The following is a 19037-nucleotide window of genomic DNA, read 5'->3' as shown; positions in this document are numbered from 1 at the left end:
CATTTTATAAATAAGGAAACTGAGACGCAGAAGAATTCCCCCAAGCAGAATTTGGACTTAAATCCAGGCCTTCTGATGCTAAGGTTTTTCTCTACTATACAAGTAATTTTATTGTCTCCCACGGAAAACACAAACCACTTTTCTTTTGCAAAGCTTGAAAAAAAAAATGCACAAAATTGCCAAGTCTGGGATGTTCTTTGGTCAAGGACTTCTGTAGAGATAAGCTTTTCATGTGTCCTTTGTGTTGGGACTGGAGAATTCTAGAACTCTAGAAGAGCGAGGCAAGCTTTCTGCAGAAATGAGAATGCCGATGCTGAGCAGGGTTTAAACAGATCCTGCCAGTGGGAATGCAATTTGGGTCAATGAATCATAAATCCTATTTTGGTAATTTGCTGAAGACAAGAGCATTGAAATCATAGCCATCTTAATGGACATAGCTTGAAAGAGACAGTGATAGTTAAGCAGCATAAGAAGAGGGAGGAGAGCGATTGAAGGGGTAAGAAATTCTACTGGACAGATTGCAAATTTACCTTCACTAATATACAAAGCCTATTGTTCATGAAGCCTTTCTTCTCTCAGAAGGGACCCATCACAAATGGACCACACCACCCACAACCCACTGGGAACCTGACACTCAAGGTGAGTCTCCTAAAACTCAGGTGACCGATTCTGTCTGATTTATCAGTCCATAGACTGATCCTTGAAACAGATTTATGGAAAATAAATGGTTGCTTTTGTGCCACTTACAATGCACTGATCCCTGAAGAGGAAAAAAAGACTAATCTGCTTTGTTAGTTGGCCTCCTCTCTTCAGACTTCAAAAATTAAGGTACAGTAAAAGTTTTCATATGGGGGAAGACTTTACATGCAAATAATGCATTATATTTCTAGCCACAGAATAACAAATAGATTGAGATCATGTTTCTTTTTTGTAAATGAAGAAAAATTGAAAATCTAAGCTTAGAATCTATGGCCTTTGACTAAAACAGTCTATTTCTTTGCTCCTCAGTTCTTGGGGAGAGAGAAATAATTTTAACAGAAGATTCTACTTAAAATCAAGACTGCAGTTAACCTCTACTATCTGTTTTCACTCAGTTCTCAAGTACTGTATCTATCCGAATCAGTAAGCACCTATGCTTTTGTGCCTGCTTTGTGTTTGCATTTGGAATTGAAATCAGATAACAGGGGGGATTAAAAAGTAAAATTTTTTAAAAAGAAGAACTTTTGGGAAGTATAAATATTGAAATAGGAGAACATATGTAGGAGAGAGATTGTGGAATTTCCTTTCCTTTTGACTTTTAAAACCCTGCTTCCCTAGAGGATTTGAAGCTGGGAGGTTGGGATCCTAAGCTTTAAACCATAAAATCAGCTTCTTAAACCATTTGAGAATTAAAATTCTCAAAATATTATGAAATAACTTCTTGAGAAATTTCCTTCTATAGGATGTTTTTGGTTGTCTGCCCAGGATGGTTATCCCCAACTTATTGATTGAGTCATAGATTTAATCATCAGATTTCTAAACATTTTGAATTAGCAGAATTTTCAAAGCTGTCACAATCTGTAGAATTTGGCATTATGGAAGTTAGGGAGTAGAGGGAGTAAAAAGCCCAAATCAGATCTTCTTGTTTTGTTGGTAAGTGAGGAGGAATAAAGGGCAAAGGCCTTTTTTAGGACATCAGAAAGGTGCAGCAGCAGCAGCATAGCTGGAGAGAGAGGGATATTATTTGTACCTAAGACATCTCATCATTGAGTTGGGGAGATGTTATGGCTTCCACTTCATGGGAGTGAGGGGTACGGCATCCCCACAATCTGGAAAATCCACATAAAACATTTTTAGCCTTTCCTTCATATCGGAGAAATCTTAATTATTATGATATTAAAAGATAAAATAAGTTGATGCTATATAATACAATACATATGCATTTTATTTTATGCATTTCTAAGTTTCTAAACTTCTGTGTCATCTGTTGGCCCTTGCATGTTATCTATAACTTCTAAAAACTCCCCCCCAAATTCCCATTTAATTTCTTATACTCATCTGCTATATATCAAAACTATGATGGGGAAAGTCACAATGTGTAAGAGATAATTGTGTTCTGTTTTGTATTATGAAAGAAGAAGTCAGTGAGTAAACTAGCTTTTCATATGGCAAGACCAACTCTGTAGGGGTAAAAGAAATAGCCAACTATGTGAATGTAGACCATGTGACATAATTTAAGAGAACTAATAACAGCACTGCTATCTCTGTTACCAAAATTCTCTGTTACCAAAATATCTTCCTCTCCTCCCTGAAATATTTTACTTCTTTTGCTCCCACAGCATCTCATGAATTAGAAGATTTATTTGGGTCAAATAGTATTTTATTTTCAAATGCAAATTTCCTAAGGAGAGAATTCTCCCTGGCCATTCCTTCATTCCATTAAAATTTTTTTTATTAAGAGCCTACTATGTGCCAAATACTGTGCTAGGAATTAAGGTTATAAAGACCGCCCAAACTAAAAAGTCTTTGAGTTCAAAGATACTATATTCTCTGAAGACTCTTCTTGAATTCAAATATGGTCTCAGATATTTAGCCACACAGCAACCCTGGGCAAGTCACTTAACCCTGTTTGCCTCAGTTTCCTTATCCTGTAAAATGAGCTGAAGAAGGCCATGACAAATCCCTCTAGTAGCTTTGCCATAAAAACTCCAAATGGGGCCCACCAAAAGTTGGACAAGACTGAAATAACTCACCAACAACAGTGATCTAAAACTTCTTCCCTAGAAGGAAAGGAGTTATATTATCAATTACCCTTTAGTTCCCAAGGAGCCTTCTATCCACAGCTAGCTTGAATCAGCAGGCAATGTTCAGGCTCCTTATGCCTTTCCCCCAATGCTTCATCCTGCTAGGCTTAGTCAAGAACCCTATAAAAAACTTTCAAGACTGTACAAGGTAGTGAGAAACTACCCCATTCTCTCTCCAGCCTTATTCTATCATTCTCTCTGATTGCTTCATTTCATATCTTCCTTCAATAGAGCTGGCTCGCTTTGCTGTCTGATTGCAAATGCCATGTTTCCTTGGACAGGCTTCCTAACCTTCCTAACACTATATTAAGACAGTCAGCCCTGCCAGAGCTTATTCCCTTCTGGCACACCCTTCCAGAACTCAAGGTCCTCTCCAGAAGCCTTGAGTTGAAGCTGTGTGCTCTCTGTTTCATTGTTTATCAATCTTGCCTGCACATCTAGCATGTCCATTTTTAGAGGGCAGGGGTCCATGATCTCTTTTGCTCTTCCACATGGGCTGGTCAAGTTTGTGCTTCACAGGGCAGGGACTTCACCTAGGATTTCATTGATATAGGAAATCTCCAAAAGAGAGCATCCTCTCAAGAAAGATCAGCACCTTCTCTGCAATTTATCATCTTAATAGTCTTTCCCAGAGTATAAAAAGGAAAAGTAGCTTCCTCACAATCACAGTCAATCAATATGTATCAAAGATAGGACACTAATCCAAGTCTTCTTTGATAGTTTTCTATACCAAACCGATTCTTCTTGGCCACATGGTAGTGAAAATAATAGCTGACATTTAGCTAATATTCAACATTTAGTTAAGATTTACAAAACACATTCTTTCACTTGAACCTCAGAACAATTCTGTAAGTTAGACACAAAAGGTAATCCCCATTTTACAGAAAAAGAAACTGAGGCTGAGGAGTTAGGCGACTTGTCTAATTTGTGTCAGAGGTAAGATTAGAACTCAGATTTTCTTTATTCCAAGTCTTTCTACTGTACTACAATACTCTGACTTATGGAGAAAAGCATTTAATTTGGAGTCAGAAGTATTGAATCCTGACTCTGCTATTTATCCTCTGCATGAATTCAGACAAATTTCTTTTTCTCTGGGTCTTATTTTCTTCATCTGTAGCATGCTGGGAATAAGGGAAATGAGGTTATAGATTTTTTTGTTGTTGTTGTTTTAAGTTCTTGATTATATGGCTAGGTATTTAACAAATGTTTATTTAATTAAAGATTAGTTGTTCAGTCATTTGGATTGTGATATATGTTCTGGATGATAAAAGTTGTTAGGGCTCCTTTCCATCTTGAATAATATGTAATATACATATACATAGATAGATCCTGTATTTGCTTTTCTGGTGAATGTGTTATATTTCTTTGGACAAATTCTGTCTTTATATGTTCATCATCCAGTTTGGATAGCAGTCAATTAATATTCTTCTTATTCTCATTCTTATTCTTATTATTTATTTTCAAAATACATGCAAAAATAGTCAACATTCACCCTTGCAAAATCTCGTGTTCCAAATTTTTCTCCCTTCCTTCCCCCTCCCCTAAACAGCAAGTAATCCAATATATATTAAACATATATAATTCTTCTATACGTATTTCCACAGAAATAAAATATTCTTGATTAAATGTAAGCTTCTTAAGAGAATTTTTTGTATTTGAAGCTTCAGTACCTGAAAAGTAGTAGGTACTTAATAAATGCTTGTTGATTTATTGGTTCTAGTTATATAGTTCTTCATGTAAATATGAATATCAAAAAGTTTCAAATCTATTACAAACTAATCAACACAATGACCAACCACAAATCCAGAAAATCTAAGATAAATAGACTATCTGGTGGTCTCTGAATACAGACTGAGATGCTTTTTTTTCTGGTCATGGCCAGTGTGGGAACTTGTTCTGATTAGCTGTACCTGTTTATAATAGGAGTTTTATTTTCTTTACTTTCTCAATTGAAGAGAAGGAAAGGGGGAGGGTAGTGAAGCAAATGAGGATCTGAAAATAAAATAAAATTTAATTTAAAAATAAAAAGACTTAGTTAATCATCAAGAATTTATTACATATCTAATATATGCCTGACACTTTTCCTGGCACTGAGCATAACAGAAAACCAAAGTAAAATGTTTATATTCTGTAAAGATAATTCATATGTAATTAAGCTTATACAAAATAAATGCAACAAATAGAAGCTAATTTTTTCAGGGATGGGATATTAGAAACTCAAGGGATAGGGAAAGCTTTTATGAGACATAATTCGAATTTATTTCCATTTTCATTTTCCCTGTCAGTGCTCTCCACTCTTATTACAAAAGCTGGAGGGAGGTTCAGGAAAAAATTTCTGAGACAATAGATATTTCATTTTCATTATCCTTATCAGTGTTTTCCATTCTTGTTGCAGATGGGTAAGACTTGCCAAGGTCAAGTCTAAAACTTCTGTAAAAACTTAAGGGTTTTGAATGACAGGCAGTGTTTTTAATACACCCATTTGTGATATGGTTCCCCCTACATTCAGTTGTAGGATTCTAAGCTGAATGTCAGATGTCACTTTCTTCACCAAGATGAAGACAGTTTGGCTTGAAATCAAAGACATGTACTGAAGTCTGAGACAGACGGTTTGCATGGGTGAGTTATTTCCAGAGGTGGTATGGTAACTGAAATACTGAAGAGTTGGCAGGACCTCAGCTAAATCCTTCCTCAGAGACCTATTATCTCTATAATCCTGGGCAAGTCATTCATTCAACCTCAGTTTCCTCATCTGCAAAAAGGGAACAATAATAACACTTACTTCCCAGGTTGGATGCAAAGATCAAATCAGGCAATTAATATAAATTGCTTTGTATATCTTAGAGTACTATATAGATGGAAACTATTATTATTCATCTTTCTCTTCCTCATTCTCCACCTGTACGAAGGAAATGACAATTTAGAAATAAAAAGAGATAGTCAATCAACAAGAATTTATCAAATAATTAATACATGCCAGACACTTTCTAGGCATTGAGAATACAAAGTATAAAAGCAAGATGGCCTGCCTTCAAAGAACTTATAGTCTATAAATGGAGATAACAAGTATCCTTCAGATTGTGATGGAAGTCTATGTCCTGGATCGTATCATCAGTTAATTGCTTTTATAGTACATTTGAGGAAACTGCTAATTTGAAGGCCACCCCTAAAGTTTCAGTCTTTCTTACCATTACCAGGAATGACCCTGCATCCTAAAGAGTTTCTTGCTCCATCTGATAGCAATATACCTTTCAAAACTTTAGCTCATTTTGTATGAGTTATTGCTCTTCAAGGAGAGCATATGCCTGAATATTGACAGACACAGAGAGAGTTGATCTCATTTTTCAAGAGCATATGCCCAGAGGGATTTTTACTAAGGAAAACTTGTGTTAAGTTTGTAACCATCTTGGTAATTTTTGTGGTGCATACCTTCAATAGAATGGGAAATCAGAATAGAAATGGCTGTTTGTAAAACTTTGTCAAGAAAATGCCAATTTAAAATAAGCATTTTTGCTTGAGTTCTGTGGCTGCATTTAACATATGTCAGAGGTATAACTAGTATGAGGCAACCAGGATTTTGCCCCAACTACTTATACCCAATGAGTCTTGGGGCAGTCATGCTGTATGATATGGAACTGGTGAAGGGTAACTGTGAAGAAGTATGTTCTCTTTCTTAGCTAGTCCCAGAAAGCTGCCCCTTAATGGTCCCATTTTTATTTTATGCCTCTTCTTGGGCCCACCTCCCTCTCCAGGTGTTGATACACCTGACTAAGCTGCACTACCTACAGAACCTTTGACCTGGAAACCACATCACACGTCTCTATCTTCCTCAAGTCTTCCCTCTCCCACTCGATTGGCTTTTCCCTAAGTGTCAAAATTCCCAGATAAGGAACTATCTTATGTGAACTTTATCATCAATTTTTTTCCTGAGCCCAAAGCGATCACTAACTATAGTTTTTGGGGGCTCAGAGACTGCTCCTTTGGTGAGTGAGCACTCTGGGTGGGCATGCATGATAGCAGTCCTTTTTACGTAGTGCACCCCAGAAAATGATACTTTGGATCTGTGTTGCCTTCTTGTTTATTTGCACAGATTGAGTGAAGTTCTTTGGTGTCTAGTGCCAATTGTAATTTGCTTATGCAAACATTGGCAAATTTCTTGTAATGTTGCCCCACATTATTTATCAATAATTTTTTATTTATTCACTCTGCTCTGACTTGGAGCGCTAAAGAACTGCAGCCCTAAGGCTGAAGATCATTGATTATTTATAGAGAATCCATGGTTCCTATTTACAAAGACAGAGAAGAGACTTCCTTCACAGGCTAATTGTACACTGTTTTAAAGAGCAATTCTTTTTATACAGCAAAATAACTGTTTCGACATGTATATATATATATATATATATATATATATATATATATTGTATTTAACTTATACTTTCACATATTTAACATGTATTGGTTAACCTGCCATCTGGGGGAAGGGGTGGGAGGAAGGAGGGGAAAAGTTGAAACAAAAGGTTTTGCAATTGTCAATGCTGGAAAATTACCTATGCATAAAATTTTTGTAAAAAAAAAAAAAAAAAGAAAAGAAAAGAAAAGAAAAAGAAATGAAAATTGTAAAAAAAAAAATAGAAAGTTGGATCTAGTGTAAGGAATACAAAAAAAAAAAAAATAAAAGTACTAATCTATTACTGAAAAAAAAAGACAGAGAAGAGGAATTAATTAAATGTACTGAATTTTAATTTTTGATGACTAAACCAATATTGAAGAAAATGTATAGCTCTTTGGATTTGCTAGACTATTTATTCCCCTAAGGGCCACTATTATTCACCAACAGTAGGTTCCTAGAGAGTGGCACCTGTCAATTTATATCCTTGTGGTGTGTTTTTATTTAATAAAAAAGTGTTTTTTTTGTTTTTTTTTTTTTTCCTCATTGAGGGCAGCTAGGTGGCGCAGTGGATAGAGCACCAGCCCTGAAGTCAGGAGGACCTGAGTTCAAATCTAGTCTCAGACACTTAACAGTTCCTAGCTGTGTGATCCTGGGCAGGTCACTTAACCCCAAATGCCTCAGGAAAAAAAAAAAAAAATGTCCTCATTGATCATTAGATCCTTAACTCACACCTAATCTAAGATGACTTCCTTGGTGAATATCATCATTCTCTAGCCATTCAAAAGAGTTCAACTCCAGGAGCTTCTGCTCTGTCTGGAGTTCAAATTCAGCCTCAGACACTTAGCAGCTAAGTATCTGAGTGTCACGTGGTGTTATTTAAGCACTTTCCCCCTCACTTTCCTCATCTGTAAAATGGGAATAAAATAGTACCTACCTCCCAGAGTTGTTGTGATAATCAATGCTTAGTATAGAACCTGACATGTAGTAGAAGCTATATAAATATTAGCTATATTTATTATTAAGAGCTTCTCACTAAAGCTTACTCCCTTTACATCTTTCCTTTCTCTGCCTTCTTCAACCAAATTCTCTTCCCTGTCCTTCTCTAAATTTAAATCTTTCCTTATCTACTGGTTCTTCTCTGTCACCTATAAACACACCCAAGTCTTCTTCATTCTTAAAAAATCCTGACAAGGAAATGAACATTACAATAAGAACATTGTACAAAGTAACAGCAAAATTGTGCGATGGTCAGCTATGATAGATGTAGCTCTTCTCAACAACACAGTGATCCAAAACATTTCCAACAGACTTGGGATAGAAAATGCCACCCACACCCCCAAAAAAAGAGACTGAATATACTTTGAAGTATACTACTTTCACCTTTTTTGTTTTCTTTTGTTTTTTTTTCTTTCTCATAATCTTTCCCTTTTGTTCTGTTTTTTTCTTTTACATTACTAAAGTGGAAATATGTTTAAAATTATTGTACATGTATAACCTATAGCAGATTGCTTGCTGTCTCGGGGAGGGGAGGAAGGAAAGGAGGAACTCAAAACTTTAAAAATTGAATGTTGAAACTACTTTTACATGTAACTAAAAAAAAAATCTATTAAGTGAACAAAAAAAGAAGTCCTCACTAGTTCCAACCAACTAGTTCCAATATCTTATATTTTTTTCTTTCTTTCTCAGCCAAACTCCTTGAAAAAAGACATACTCTGCCTCATTTCCTCTCCTGTCAGCTACATAATCTGACTGGACCCAATCATCCAAATGGAATTGCTTTCCAAATGGGCAATGATCTCTTATTTACCCATCAACTGGCCTTTCTGAAGTCTAATCCATTTTGACCTCTCTGTAGCATATGTCACTGTTCACGGCACTCCCCTTCTGGGTCCTGCCTGTCTGCTTCCTAAGTTTTCACATGACACTACTCTTCCCTGGTTCTCTCCTATTCAGGTGTTATCAAGAACTCCTTACTCTCATTCATATCACATAAACAATTGGGACCAAGTCTTATATAACTTTTCCATCTCTATAGGATTACTCACAAATGTCTTTTTCCCATCACTCACAGTCACCACTAATTAAAACCCTCATCAGAATTAGAATAGCCTCCTATTTGATCCCCCTCTATCAAGCTTCTCTCAATACTAATGCATGTTTCATACAACTGCCAAATTGATTTGACTAAAGATGTCACCCCCAATTCAGTAAATTCCAGTGTTTCCATATTTCAAGGAGCATAGTGATAAATGGCTGATTTCTTGTTCCTTATAGATTTTAGAACTCCCAAGTCTTTTTCCCTTCATTTTACAGATAAAGAAACTGAGGCCCACTAAGGTTAAATGGTTTGTCCAGAGTTACATGGGTAGTTAATAGGAGAAATTAGCTTTCAAATGCAGACCCTTTTGCAATAGAGCTTTCCATTGTAGCATAAAGCTTCCCAGGGTTCAAATCTCATCTCTGATGCTTATTAGCTGTGTGATCCTATACAAGTCACTTAAAGTCTCTGAGATTCACTTTATTTGTAGAATTGGGATGAAAATAAAAACTTAGTTCACAGGGTTGTATGAGGATTATGTTGATTGATGATTAGGTTGCATGAGATGATGTATGGTAAGGTACTTTGCATACTTTGAAGTAAATAAATTCAACTGGAGTAAAAGTTATTCAATCCCATTTTACAGGTGAGGAAATTGAGGTTCAGAAACTTGAAATAACTAACCAGAGGTCTCACAGTGACTTGGGCTTGAACATAGGAAATATTCTGAATTCAAGGATAGTGATCTTTCCAGGTGCTGATAGAGCAGCAGGAAGTTTCTAACATTCCATTGGAGAGAGGAGGCTAAAATCCTAGGTAGAGAAAGAATCAAGTTCTATTTCCTGCTGTAAGACCCTGGTATAGTGCCTTTAGCTGGATAAAACCCCAAAACACTTGTTTACCAAGCATAATGATGGAAGATGGAAACAGTGCAGAGTGTCAGTGAGATGCTCCATAATTGGACTGCATAAAGGCTCAATATGAGTCAATAATGTTTCAATGTAGGATACAATAGCCAAAAGAGTCAATGCCAATTTGGGCTGCTTTAAGAGGCATAATTTCCAAGCATAAAGAGGTGATTGTTCCCCTCTGCTCTGTGTCTGGTCAGACCACATCAAGCTATTCTGTTCCATTCTGGGTCCCACTGTTTACCAAAGATACTAACAAACTAGACAGTGACAAGAGGACAACCAAGATGACAAAGAGCCTTGAGTCCAATTCATTGGAGGACTGGTTGAAGAAACTGAAGATATTTAGCCTGAAGGAAAGAACATGAAAGCAGTCTTCATTCATGTATTTGAAGGATTCAGATCTCTGCCTCTAATGTACAGAGCTACATGTTCCTGGACAAGTCCCTTAACTTCTCAGTGCTCTAGGCACCTTCTAAGAATATAAGTTGCAAAGAAAATACCAACCAGCTTTGGCAGAGGATAAAGAGGATCACAAGCATAGTCTCTGTCCATTGTCATTTGGAAGTTTTAGGCTCCAGAAGGCATAGCCAATAGCAATGGTAGAAGTTACAAAGACACAGATTTAGACTTGATGGAAGGAAGTGGAGCTACATCAAAACAGAATGGGCTGCCTGGAGAGATGATGATAACAGACAAGTAGGATTAGTTCCCTACCTCCTCTTTTTTTTTTTTTTTTTAACTCCCTCTGGTAGCATAGGCATATAGGCACCAATTACTCAAAAGTTGTATATCTCAAGCAAGGAAGAGAAAAGCTAAAGTGTGTGCTTTGAGGAGAGAGAGAGAGAGAGAGAGAGAGAGAGAGAGAGAGAGAGAGAGAGAGAGAGAGAGAGAGAGAGAGAGAGAGAGAGAGAGAGAAGGAGGGAGAGAGAGAGAGAGAGAGAGAAGGAGGGAGAGAGAGAGAGAGAGAGACAGAGAGAGAGAGAGAGAGAGAGAGAGAGAGAGAGAGAGAGAGAGAGAGAGAGAGAGAGAGAGAGAGAGAGAGAGAGAGAGAGAGAGGGAGAGAGAGAGAGAGAGAGAGAGAGAGAGAGAGAGAGAGAGAGAGAGAGAGAGAGGAGTGCACCAAGCATGAACAAGAACAAGAAGAATATAGTCTGACCCAAGAAAAGGTAGGTCTCTAAACAGAGGATTTTCTGTCTATGATTAGCTGACTCAAGTGATAACAGGTTCCCTTTTAAAGCTGAAGATTATTAATAATAATAATAATTAGCATTTATATAATACTCCAAAGCATACAAACCAGCATATATACATATATATGTATATATATGCATATATATATATATATGTATGTATGTATGTTGTCATTTGATCTTTAAGGAAAGGTTATATATTCATTTGTTGGGGATGATAAAGAATTTCTGTACAGAGAGGGCTGGACTATATAGATGCTCTCTGAAGTCCTGTTATGAATACATGCTCTACAAGAAGGGTGTGTGTATATACAAGCATATATGTATGTGTGTAGACATTTGAATGTATATAAGAATATACACAGACATACATGTATATACCCACACACACACGTGTGTGTGTGTATGTGTGTATATATATACACACATACACACAAAGTGACAAAAAGTGGCTTCTTTGCCAGCCTCTTTAGCAGACAGCATGAGGATGATAACAATTCCTCCTGGGTCTTATATGAGGCTCATTGGCAAGGCTAGCAGAAAGCTCCCGCTCTGTTAATGCCCTAACAACTAACTGCATTGCACTAAAAGAAAACAGAAGATCCTGCCAAGGACATGACATTTCTCATGTTAATGAGGAAGGTGCTGAGTATTCATGGAGCTCCTGAATCTCTTCTTTCTCTGCAGGTAAAAATAAGATTTCTCCTGGAATCTGTCTCCTCAATCTGCCCAGCCTCTTTGCAACATCAGTGCCTAATTTCAGTCCCTAATCACTCTGTCTTGGTAAATAATTTCATATGCTCACTTTTCTCCCCTTTGAAATCTATTGCTTATATCAGAAGTTGGCCAGACATTGATCCCCAAACCCACAGAACTGCACAAAGACTTAGAGCTGAAAAGTAATTTAATCTCTTATCCAAATTATAATTTCCCTCTATAACATTTACTCATTCATTTAGTAAGCATTTATTAAGCACCGACCATGTACCAGGAATTGTGCTAAATGCTGGGAGTGCACAGATATAAAACAAGACAATTTCTGCCTCCACAGAACTTATACTCTGAGTGAAAGAACATGAAAAATGAATATGAAGTATAAAAAATGAGTGCAAAGTAATATTGGGGGGAGGAGAGAGAGCACCTCCAACTGAGCAGGTCAGTGAAGGTGAACCTTGAACTGAAACTTAAGATAATAGATGTAGAGCTGAAAAGGAACTAAAAGGAGTTTTAGAGACAGATATGAGGGAGGACCACATTCCAAGCATGTTCAAAGACCCCATAAACTGGTTTGACTGGACAATAGCATGTGAGGAGATTAATTTTTGACAAGCCTGGAAAGGGAGACTGAAGTTATATTGTTAATGGATTTAAATGATAAACCAGGGGATTTATATTTTATGTTGGAAAGGTACTGGAAAGTTTTAAAGAGAGAATGATCCTATCAGACCTGTGCCTTAGGCATATTAATGTGGCACCTGTGTGGAGGACAGTTTGCAGAGGTGAGCAATATCCTGAACAAATGGTCATCCATTTTCTGCTTAAATAATTTCAGTTATGAAGGACTCATCATCCACAAGACATTCTATTCCATTTTTGGACAGTTCTGATTGTTAAGACGGGACAATTAGGGGGCACTAGAGTGCTGGGGCTGACATTGAAAGACTCTTCTTCCTGAGTTCAAATCAAAACCTCAGACTTCCTAACAATTCATTAAATGACCATTTTTTTCCATTCAATGATATACTTAATTTTGTTGGATATAAGATTTTTAGCCACAATTTTGTGGGTTTTTAATATGTAATATTCCAGGACTTGCAGTCCTTTATTGTGATTGCTGATTGGTCTTGTGTAACTATAGCTCCAGCATATTTGAATTGTTTTGTTTTTTTTTTGGTTGTTGCTTATGAAACATTCTTTTTGATCTAGGGGTTTCATAATTTAGAAATGATGTTCCTGTGTTTTCTCCTGCTAGGATCTCTTTCAGGTGGTGATTGGTGGGGGGTTTTCTATTTCTACTTTCCCCTCTTGTTCTATCACTTCAGGACAATTTTCTTTGGTTTGTTCTTACATTGTTATATCAAAATTCTTTTTTGTCAGACCTTTCAGCTAATCCAATTATTCTTATGTTTTCTCTTCCTGTTCTATTCTCCAGATTGGTTGTTTTTCTTATATCTCACATTTAAAATTTTTTTCTTCTTTATATTTTGTTTTATTATGTCTTGGTCTCTTGTAACTTCTCTGACTTCTCTTTACCCAATTCTAGTTTTCAAAGAGTATAGTTGAGTTCTTTCTCTTTTCTCTACTCATGTTAGTATAATCACCTCTAAATCTGTGATGAGGAGGATGGTGCCTCTGGCTTCACTTCAGTTCTCCCCTTTAACCTGGAACCCAAAACCAAAAACTCCACCCTCCTGGAAATGCTTAAAGCAGGGTTCTCAAACTATGGCCTGCGGGCCATATGCCGTTGCTGAGGACGTCTATGCGGCCCACCGGATTATGGCAAATGGGCTGAGGTCCAGAGACAGAGTGTGAGTTTTTGTTTTTACTATAGTCCAGCCCTCCAACAGTCTGAAGGACAGTGAACTGGCCCCCTATTTAAAAAGTTTGAGGACCACTGGCTTAAAGCCAGCAACTTCCCTGTCCCACTGTTTCTGCACTCACCAAGTGCTTCTTCTCATCCAGGGCCTCACCTCAGCAACACATCTGGTGCTGGTGTTCCTTATTAGCAGAGGTTCCCTGCTTCTTCCTGGATTCAGACATCCACTTCCCACATTGTGGGGGAGGTGAAAGTTTCTGTGGCTGGGGCTGAAGCTACCTCTAAACCCAGCTATCCCTAAGGATCCCTGCTTGGTTTCAGCAGATTTAGTCATTTCGCATTGGTTAAATCTCCATCCTGGGGGCTTTCTTCTAGGTCTTCTTTGATTGTCCCAGGAAGATCCAGTTCTGCCCCAACTCTTTTATTTGTTATTCACCAGGCCACAGTCCCCCTGAGGTACAATTTTGTTTTGTTTGTGGGGGAAATCTGGAGGACTTAGAATTTTCTGACCTATTCTTCCATCTTTCCAGAATTCTCCTTTACCTCTGTAGCTTTCATTCATTCTATCACCCTTTTCCTAAACTAGCCAAAGATTTGGGAAACAAACATTGTGGTAAGAGTGGGTTGGTTTGATTTCTTGTTTGTATTTTCTAAGGATATAAATCTTCTATGAAATAGAGAGATGCTGTAATATATAGAGTGCTGGGGTTGGAGTCAAGAAAAGTAGCTTATAAAATCTTTCTCTTGTCAGAAGCTGCTACCCTTCATTCTCGGTTCAAATCTGCCTCAGACACTTATTAGCAATGTGATCCTGGGCAAATCACCTTCCTCAGTTTCCTCAACTATAAATAGGCATAATAATTGTACCTCAGGAAGAATCACAGTAGATTACATTTGTACAGCATTTAGCACAGTGTCTGGCATGTAGTAGCCAAAGGACAAACAAAACTTCCGTGAGTAGTTGTAGGAGCTGTCCCACTGGGACTTGATTGAAACAAAGCAGTTGTCCAACATAGCTCTTTCTTTTTTCTTTTTCTTTCTTCTTTCCCTTCCTTTCCCTCAGTCCAAGGTGCTTTGCCCAAAGAAATATAAAATTTGATTGCTGAAACATCAAAAGACATCTTAAGATTTGTAGGCTAGATTTTTTTTTTCCCTTAAGGACCTTGCTTAAATCCAAATCACTCTGCCATTGATTAACAACAATAGGTCCCAGACCAAGCCTCCCTTGGGTCCTGATTGGCTCAGAATGAATGCAAATAGCAATTGTTTTTGTTTTGGCCAGAAATCCTGAGGGTTTTCTGTTCCCATACTTATTTAATTAGGAAAAAGAGGCCATTCTCTGCCTCATTTCTCACCTGCCCTTAATTACTGAATGGGTGTTGCCTTAGTCAAACTGAGATTTGGGGAAAACCAAGATCTCCCACTGCATCTCCAATAGTCCAGTCTTGCCACTGGACCCATTTGGCTCTTGAGGAGAAAGTGAGGTTGATGACTTTGCACAGTTTACCCCTCACTTAAATCCAACTCACTTGCACATCGTGGCGTCACCTCCCAGATGCTATGATCCTCTTCAAGAAAGGACAGACAGCTAGAATTCTTTGTCATTTTCTTCTCCAGCTTTTCTTACAGATGAGAAAACCGAGGCAAAGAGAGTTAAGTCCAGGTCCCACAGTTAGTGTGTAAGATCAGATCTGGACTCATAAAGGTGAGTTTTCCTGATTGTGAGCCTAGTGCTCTATCTACTGTACAACCAACTGCCCTACAATATAATAGGCCTGCTCTAAATCTTTCTTCTGTGACCTATGCAGAATAACTGACACAATATAACACAAAGAAGAATAAGAGAAATACAATAAGAAAATGTATGTGAATCCTGAAAATACAAATCATTATCCACGATGGTATCAAAGAAGGTTTTCTAGAGCAGGTGATGTTTGGGATGAGGTTCAAACAACTAATCAGTAGGAAATCAGAAGGAAGAGGTAGGACTTTGTAAGTATCCAGAATTACAAGTCTTTTCTACTTAGGGCTCGAGAAAGTCAAGGTATGGGGGAGACTAGTGAGAATCGTGTGGTCTGATTAGAACATTTTGCAGTTGTGTCATTTCTGGATGGAATGATCTGAGCTACGTTGGTTCCAGTTAACCAATGGAGTTGTTTGGACCTTCCACCCCAAAACCCTATTGGAGAATGGCATAACAGACTATAAGATGGAAGTTTCAGAATGTGTCAGAAGTCTGACACAGTTGGAAGTGTAAAATGCAGCCATCTGGCAAGGATGTGAACAAGATTTTGAAATATTTATCTTCAAGAAGCGTTCACTATGATTTTTAACCATATCACAGCTGGGAAGCTGAAGAGTAGGGGAGAAAGGGAAGGCTAGGGTAGTTGGGGATGGGAAGAAATTGGGCTTGGCAGTTTTTCTGGTAAGGGGAAGATTATGTAAGCCAGAAGACCCCAAATAAGTAGACTTCAGAGCAAATAATTTCCTCTTTTCTCCTTTCCAGTCTCACTGTGCTTGGAAATCAGAAGGGGTCAGGGAAGAGTTTGTACCATTGGAGATATAATTGATCAAAGCCAGTGGTCAAATGTATTTTCTGGAGAGAAAGCTTCCTAGTTTCATTTTGGGGTGCAACCTAGGTGCTTCAGCTAGCTGGCACAATGGGTAAAGTCTGAGTCTTGAGTCAAGAAGGACTATATTTATATCCTGCCTTCCACTCATTGAAACTACAAGACCCTGAGCTGCAATTTAATCCCCTCTCAGCCTCAGTTTCTTTATCTACAAAAATGGAGGTGATATATCTCAGAGGGTTATATAACATATATATTTTGTTGTTTTAAGGAGAAAATGAAATTAAAACATAAAATGTTTTATGTTTTATGTAAATGCTAGCTATTTTATTATTATTATCATTATTATTATTTGGTAGTGTTCATATCTTCAGTTTAAGAAACTAAAAGGTCCTTTGTCTTATACTTTTATCACTTTCCCTTCTTAATAGTCTCTGTGAATTGAAATTCTGTTCTCTCTCTTATCCTGGACAAATGCCACTTTCTCTGTGAAGTTACCTCTAATATCATTCTTGACCAAAATCAACTTCCCTCCCACACATAACCACCCTCAGGTTAAAAACGATGCTTTCTTCCTCTTACCTTGAATAACTAGTTCACTGTGCCTGCCTGCCTCATCAGTCCTTGACCTACTTTATCCTTGTTAATCTCTCATGTAGGGAAATCTTCTAAGACTAGAGCTATGTCAAGTTGAATCTTTCCTCCAGTATAGCACAGTGATCTAGATATCATCTTTACAGGAATCTGGTCTGCTAAATTTGGAATCAGGATGGTCAGGCATAAATATATGCTTTGCTATTTCCTCTGTCACCTTGGACTTCATCTCCCTAGGCCCTAATTTTCTTATCTGCAAAAGAAGGGAGTTAAATTAAATGCTCATTAAGTGATCTCTAAGGTGCCTCCCCAGCTCCAAAGACCATGATATGATGAGGTACTTATTCAATACTGTTTTAATTCATTAAACTGAGTTACTCTACTGATTGACATCTCAGTCCTGGAGAAAGGACAGATTGCAATGCATGAATCCAGAACATAGGAGCTCATTGTTATGGAAGATCATAGCTATAAGAGACCTTAGAAAGTCTGAGTCCAACCTGTCATTGCAAGTCTAGTTGGCCCACCTGATTTAAGAGATCCCAAATCAAATATAGTCTTTTTCAAGGAAGTTTTCCTTGATCTTCTAGTTAGTATTGATCTTTCCCAAGTGACCTTCTGTAGACATTTGTTTTGTACTTGTCTAATGTAGTTATTATGTAATAGTGTGTATTGTAGTAATCTACATTGTCCCAGTCTTCCTATAGTGGAACTAACACTGGCTCAGGAATCAGAACTGAGTTCACATACCATCTCTGTCATGTACTATCTATATGACCTAGAGAGAGCCTCAATTTCCTAAATGCAGGAAGCAGATGAAACAGTTTCAGTCTTGCTCTGGATCTATACAATCCCATTTAAATTTAAGCTCTAAAAAAATCCTAGGGAATGGGACTAAGTAATTAAATTTTGCATAGTATCTAGCATAGTGCACACATTAAGTATTTAATAAATGTTTGTCCCATCTTGCATTTTTTTTGAGAAGGAAATGTCAAAGTACTCCAGTATCTTTATCCCACATGGAATCACAAAGAGTTGGACATGACTGAATAATAGTGTTGCATTTTATTGTCAGAAAAAACTGAGTCCCAGTGGAGGGACTCCCACTGCCCAAGAGATATAAAAGTAGGAGAGTTAGAACCAATATATCAAAATACAGGCTTTCTGTTTCAATATGGCCATGCCCTTTCTGGTAATGATTCAACATCTTACTCATTTCATCTGGGAGAAAAGAAACAAGTAACTTAGACATGAAATTTCCAGCTGAAGCCAATGAATACTAGATCACCTATACAGGAGGCCATTTTGGGAATTTTCAAGAAACCAGGCACTTACTGAAAATGAGCACTTTGCTTTTCAGTTAATTTTTGAAAACCATTTGTGATTGATTTATCAGTGTTGATAATATTTTGCTTTTTTCTTTGCTTCTTAAAAGCATCTCAATCCTGTATGCCAAGTCTTCCTATCAAGGGGGTACATAAGAATTTTGGGGACCTAGGACATTTATCTTTATGGGAAAGAATAACTAAGAAGGGAATTGTTTTCCTACAAACCCTTACTTAAGGGGACATCTGACATTTAAAATGGAACAGTTTCTGAATGTGGTGATTAATGTTGTGTCTGGTCTGTAGACCAGACAGAGAGGAGGGTGTCTGGGGCTGCTAAGAGACCAATCAGTGATGGGCACAGAGCCCAGGGTGACTAAGGAGCAGAACAGAAGCATTTGGTAAACAGTGCCACTTCCCCTCCCCAGCTGCCACTGTCCTGAAAAAAATTGTCTTTTACTGTAGGAAGTGCCAACATCCACCTCCATCAAGTCTTCTTCTAATGCAGTCTCATTCTTAACTTTCAATTACCTCTAGACAAATTATTCATAGTGAAGTTTATTCATGGACCATCTTTCCATGCTCATTGACCTGATGTCTTGATCTGGGTTAATGCTTTCTTGACATGATATGTGATTGATTCCTTCATCAAACATTTATTGAGCACAAACTTATGGATACTTCTACTAAACATAAAATA

At 37.5% G+C, this 19037-nt stretch overlaps 1 long non-coding RNA gene across 1 annotated transcript in view; it reads left to right on the top strand.

Moving 5' to 3' along the window:
• The first annotated feature begins 269 nt into the window (after positions 1-269).
• The window catches only part of LOC141562634 (uncharacterized), a 153999-nt gene continuing 135231 nt past the window's right edge, over positions 270-19037 (top strand). Inside the window, exons 1-2 of the long non-coding RNA XR_012488214.1 lie at positions 270-496; positions 580-639. This is a non-coding gene — a long non-coding RNA (uncharacterized LOC141562634). The remainder of the gene's footprint in view (positions 497-579; positions 640-19037) is intronic.

Source organism: Sminthopsis crassicaudata, chromosome 3, assembly GCF_048593235.1.
Source record: "Sminthopsis crassicaudata isolate SCR6 chromosome 3, ASM4859323v1, whole genome shotgun sequence".
Classification (NCBI taxonomy): Eukaryota; Metazoa; Chordata; class Mammalia; order Dasyuromorphia; family Dasyuridae; genus Sminthopsis; species Sminthopsis crassicaudata.
Note: the sequence above shows the minus strand (reverse complement) of the source record. Positions and strands in the feature narration are given on the sequence as shown.